The following is a 6,339-nucleotide window of genomic DNA, read 5'->3' on the forward strand; positions in this document are numbered from 1 at the left end:
CCCTCTCCCACTCCTCCCACCCCATCCTCCCACCCCCGTCCTCCCACCTCCGTCCTCTTCCCACCCCCCTCCTCCCTCTCCCACTCCTCCCACCCAGGGGGCACGAACCGCCAGCCCAGCAGGGAGGGGAGGGCCTGATGCAACCCCCAAGTTGCTCACTGGTTCCTGGGCTGTGGGAGCCCAACAGGGCCACAGAGGAGGAAGTGCAGAGCCCACTCCTCAGCTGTGGTTCTGGCATGCATTCCAGGGGGACCAGGGGACCAGGCAGAGCAGGAGCCCAGAGGCAGTGAGAGCCCCAAGGGCAGCGCACACACCACAGACCCTTCCCCATGGCCACAGAACAGACCCTTCGCAGAAGGAGGAGGCGAGGCACATGGTGGGTGCAGACAGCTGCAAACCAGAGGGGACAGAGATAAGTCATGAGAAATTTACATTTTTCCATCAACAGTGGAACTGGAGACATGAGAACAAAAAGAAATCAGTAATGGAGAATACAGCTAGTTTTTCCCCATTTGAGACACAGCGTATAAATTGAATTACACTGAATATACAAAAAAGGCTCCAAGCACTGACAAGGCTCCCACACTGGCCGCCAACCCTCATGAAAGCCAACATCTCGGGCAGGCCAGAGCTCTGGGCAACCCCTGCCCCCTACGCCCTGCCGTGGACTCTGCACACACCTGGAAGTTCCCATTGCGCACACTGTAGAGGGGCCGGAAGAACACCGCTGGAGAGGACACATTCTGGTAGAAGGTTCTCTTCACCCTGAGGCCAGTCAGAGGCCTGTGGTGACCCAGGTGGCCTGAGGTCACCACAGAGGCTGAGCTTCCTTCCATCAGCAGGAGGCCCACCCACCTCATCCCTGCCACTGCCTCTTTCCCATCTCATCACATCCCAACCCACTCTCAGGGCAGGACCCAACTGGGCCTCCTTGCCTAACAGCCGCATAGAACTGATTTATACTGAGGCATGAATCCTTTACAGGGTGAGCTGCGATGGCAGGTTCAGAATGGGGAGTTATCAGCTAGATCCTCAGTCCACAGAGGGAGCCGCATCTCCAGGAGCTCTGTCTTTGCCATCAGTACATCTGTGGCTCTCACCTCACCCAGTGTCTCCCCAAGCACCAGACTTGCTGCCAAGGATCCACTGACCGTCCCACAAGGATGTCACCTGGGGCTCCAACCCAACAGGGGCAAACAGACCTCGCCAACCTCCCCGCAAGGATTCCCCCCATTTCCCCACCCCAGGAGTCACCACTCTTACCTTATCCAGCCACACGTCCCCTCTATTTCTCCCCCAAGACCCTGCAATCCCCTCCACTTTGCTCTATCTCCACTTGTTTCACTGGCTCCTGCCAAATCATCTCCCTGTGGGTACCCCACTGGCCCCCATTGATCCCCAAGCAGGTCCCCCATTTCCCTTGTCCCAGCAATCCATTCCTCAAAACATAAACTCGGTCGTGTCACACAGTTTCACACTTTCCTTTGCTCCAAGGAGAAGCCAAGCACCCTCCCGCTTAGCCCCACCCAACACCCCTCTCCCCACACCCTCTTCCTCACATCCACAGCCTGACGTGGCCCCTGAGTCCCCTCTTGTAACCTGACGTGTGGTGCATGAGGTGTGACAGTTGATTTAAGGAGGGCCCTTGTCCATCTTGTTCTCTAAGGCATCTGCCAGGGTGAGAACAGGGTCCTGAGCACACCAGATGCCCCAAGTGTCCTTTCATAGACTGTGTGAACAGATGAACAAACCAAGCTCCTCTAGAGGCAGAAGACTAGGATCCAGGCTCTTGATCTCGGTGACTCTGGGTCTGGTCGGGACCACACTGCCCTTGTCTTCGGCCTCTGCCACAGATCCCCCTTCCCTTCTCTCCCCTGGCAACTTGTGAACCCTCTTCTGGCCCAGGGTGGAGCCTTGAAAAGCCCACCCCATCCGGGACCAGACCGTGGAGAGGGGAGGGGAGGAACCAGACAGGGATGGCCCTTGACGGCCCACCCACCACACACTCACACATTCACACAGTGGCACATCAGCACACATACACTAACATGTACACTCTTACCTGCTCACACATGTACACACACACACACATCAGCTACCTACCTGGGTGACAGCTTGAACAGGAGGTAGGTCAGGCCAGTCAGCAGGAGACAGACAGACACAGCAACAAAGGTGTTGCCTGGCCGCCCCCAGGGTGGGATCAGAGGGCCTGTGGGCAGGAAGGGCCCAGGGCTGTCAGCAGCCTCAGTGCCAGGAGGCTCCCCACAAACCTGCCTGGCAAAAGTGTGCCCTTTAGTACCCTGGGCCAAAGTGGAAGGTTTGTGATGGGCCTTGGAGGTTTGTGTCACCTGCTGAAGGACCTTGTGTAAGCCACACTCCTGGGCCTCACTCTTATATCTGCCACACGGTGGGTCATAAGGTCCCTGGGCCTTCTCAGCACAGCAGTGCACAAGGGTCAGCCCCGCCCTCACTAACGACACTGAGGTCATGTCCAGCCTCCAGGCAGGAGCACCAGCCCTGGTGTGCAGCCCCACCACCCTCACTCCTAACAGAAGTCACTGACTACGGGTTCCCAGGAAGCCCCAGAATTGTCAGGTGTTTGTTTCCTCCCTACAGACCTCAGACCTTCAGAGGAAGTGGGTCAACTGGGGCCTGGCTGCCTCAGGGAGGGGCTTCCAGGAGGATGAAAGGGTGCAGGGGTGAGGTGATGAGGGGAGAGGACGCCCAGCCTAGACTCTGGAAGTGCAGCAGCCATAGCAGCGCCCACCTTGTCTCTGGGGAGCCTGGAAGCACACAGGCTGGCTCCACTCACTCCACTGGCCTGTGTAACGCTCCTCCTCCGCCACGTCATCCTCCAGTGTGGCCATCCGGACACGCCGCCTGGCCTCAAGGATAAAGCCAGGGTCCAGCTCAAAGGCTTCAAGTATGAGCCAGGTCACCCCGACAATGTGATCCCCGTGCTGGGCTCGCTGCGGGGGTAGCGGCAGTTAGCAGGTGCTGAAGGTGGGGCTGGGTTCCTCAGTCCTCAAGAATACACAAACGCACATGCTCACACAGCATACACAGGAACACACCTGTGTTCACACAGGCACACTCACCACATTCACATGCACACACACAGAGAGAAGGCACACTCACACTCACACGCAGATACGGCTGCATCTGCCCACCCATACACACATGCACACACAGGCAGACATGTCTACAGGCACACTTTCACACTCCTCACACTTGCATGCACAGTCACACACACAAGCGTGTGCACAGAAGCAACTCACCACACTCACATACACACTCGTACACATAGACATGCCCACGTGCACACTCACAGATACAAACACAAGGCACAGGCACACTCACAGGTACACTTACAAACACAAACATGGGCACACTTACATGTGCACACACATAAACACATGCACACTTATCACACTTACATGCACACACTCGCAAACACAGGCACCCTCACCCTGTTCACATACACACGCAAGAAGCACACACGTGTGCATGTCAGCATGTGTGTTCACACACACACCTGGCTCCAGTTCCTCCCCTGCTCTTCACTCCAAGTTGACCTCTCCTTATTTAGAGTGGGGAGTCTGCCCTGGACTGCTGCTCCCAGGAGAGAGGACCCCAGGGGAAGCCAGTCAAAGTGTTACCTCCCAGGCCTCTTCCTGCCTCTTGACGCCCAGCTCATAGCCGAGAAGAGTGACGTTGGCTCCACGGCAGGATTGATGCTGCAGATCAGGATGCAGGGGCCAGAGCTGACATGTTCTGTGAGTCAAAGAGTGGGTCCAGCTTCACTGGAACAGAGAGAATCCATGTAAGGCTGAAGCCCCATGGGTCTGGGGTGTCAGTCACACACCCAAGACTGGGGATCTGCAAGATTCCCAAGGGGCATGGTCAAGGCCCTTTCAGACCAGGCACCTCACTGGGAGACTGGTCCAGAAAAGCCCCAGGTGGGACAGGACAGCAGTGACTTCCTCTGGCCCCTGCAGTAACCACGTGGGCCTTCCCCTCCCAGGGGCCAAGCCTGCCCCCAGCCCTGGATCTCACTTGGCAGGGACTGAGAACACTCACTGGGCCACAGGGGTCACAGCCTGCAGGGCCCTTCTCCTAGCCCCAAGCAGCCAGGATGTTCTTGCCAAGGGGCCCTGCTCCAGGCTTATAGCCGCTGTTCACCGTGTCTCCAGGGCAGGTACTACAGCTCCACCAGGCTGACCCGCTTCCTCCCAGACACGCAGTGGTAGAAAGTGATGATGAAATTGTCAGATGGCAGGAGCACTGCCTCAGGCGGCAGCACCACAGTGCACTCACTGCCCTGCAAGATGCACTTGTATGTGCCGCCAGGAGCCTGGTTGCTGGAAAGGACATATGTCAGCATCACCGGGCTGCTACACTGTCCCGGCATATCTGCTACAATCCTGGGGACCCCACCCTCATCCCCGTCCAGGTGGCCATGGCCCTCCACCCTCACCTAGTGAAGAGGAGCCTGGGCCGGGAGCCCTGGCCCAGCTCTGGGACAGACCAGTAGCAATCGATCCTGAGAATGTTGTTGGTGAGGCAGGTGAAGTTTCTAGCCCTTGGCCCTGGAGACAGTGACCATTGGGAGTCTACAGTGAGCGCTTCAGAGGAGAGCTGAGTTGGGGGGCTGAGGGGGATCTGACAGCTGACACCCTAGCAGGGCAGTCACTAGTGAATGATCTGTGCAGGGAAGCACTGGGAGGCCTGGAAGTGGTGGGCTCTGACCCATGGTACACGGGCAAGTCAGACCCAGAGAGGTGTCAAGAGGGTGAAGGAAGGGAGACCAGGGTCAGTCCAGGGACTGAAGGTAGGGAAGTAAAGGTAGGGAGAATAGAGACAGAGGTCCAGGCTGACCCCTAGAGGACATGCCCCAGCACAGTTTGGGCCAAACCTTTCCCTAGGGTCTCGGGATCGGACAACCCAGTCCCCCAAACATGCCCTAGTTATCCACTCACCTCATACAGACACCAGGGCCCAACCCTCACCTCGTCCTTCCCCTGAGACAGAGACTCCCGAGCGGACACAGGTGCAGACGCAGGTGCAGGCCAGGAGCCAGGTGCCATGTGTCACCTCAGGGCCTCACTCTCCAAGGTCCAGCCTGCAAGGGGCTGGGCTGAGAGCCTGTGCGAGCCATCCCTCTCTGGAGGGGTGCTCCGCATGAATTTCTCCCTAGCAGGTTGCTCAGTGGGTCTCCATCTGCACTCACATGGTGTCCTGTGAAAGACACTGGGCACCACTGCCCAGGCTTTACCGATAAGGAACTGAAGCTCAGAAAGGCCACTTGACCCAGCCAAAGACTCATGGCTGCAGGGTGTCAGATGCACCCTCAAACTTAGATCCTGCACTCTGACTCAGCTTGGTCTCCACGTCTGCCAAGAAGGTTCCTCTCTAGGATGGGCATCCTCTGCCAGACCATCCCCTGTCCCTGGGCCCAGGCCCCATCCTGCAGGGGAGTCGGGATTGGGGGAACCAGTCACTACCAACAACCACCACAGGTGCATTTTCTACTGTAATTCTCACAGCAGCTCCACGAGGGAGAAGCGTTGTCCCTGTTCATAGGCAAGGAGCTGAGTCCCAAGGAGGGAAGGAGAAATCACTTGCCCAGGGTCACACAGACAACCTCTATGCATTTATTTATTTATTTATTTATTTATTTATTTACTTTTGAGACGGAGTCTCCCTCTGTCACCCAGGCTGGAGTGCAGTGGCGTGATCTCGGCTCACTGCAACCTCCAACCTCCAACTCCTGGGTTTGAGCGATTCTCCTGCCTCAGCCTCCCGAGTACCTGGGATTACAGGTGCCCGCTGCCACACCCAGCTAATTTTTTTGTATTTTTAGTAGAGGCAGTTTCACCACATTGGTCAGGCTGGTCTCAAACTCCTGACCGCAAGTGATCCTTCTGTCTCAGCTTCCCAAAGTGCTGGGATTACAGGTGTGAGCCACCACGCCCAGCCTCTATGCATTCTCCCTCCCTTTTGTCTTCTTAAATAAAGACCCATCCCAGGATCTGCCTCAGGAAGGTGGATGAGGGTGGCAGCAGGGTATCCATGCAACAGATGGCACTTACTGAATTCTATCTGTTGCACCCCTGCTCGAAGGTGCCTCCAAAGGAGAACACCGCCAGAAGGACAATGCTCCCCATGTTGGAGTGTGAGGCCTGAGTCCCAGGATCCCTGGGGGAGCCAGAGGTTGGCTGGAGATGAGGCACTGGGTGTCAGGAAGTTCTTGGGTGTGGGGAGGCATCACACCCCATTTGCAGCTCCAGATGGTACACCCATAGCCCCTAGGCAGGAAGCAGGGCCAGCCTGGTTACA

General features: G+C 57.1%; 1 pseudogene; it reads right to left on the bottom strand.

Annotated features, from left to right (window-relative positions):
- The window catches only part of LOC112608534, a 7,205-nt pseudogene extending 2,022 nt beyond the window's left edge, over positions 1-5,183 (bottom strand).
- Positions 5,184-6,339: the final 1,156 nt, after the last annotated feature.

This window comes from Theropithecus gelada, chromosome 15, assembly GCF_003255815.1.
Source record: "Theropithecus gelada isolate Dixy chromosome 15, Tgel_1.0, whole genome shotgun sequence".
NCBI lineage: Eukaryota > Metazoa > Chordata > Mammalia > Primates > Cercopithecidae > Theropithecus > Theropithecus gelada.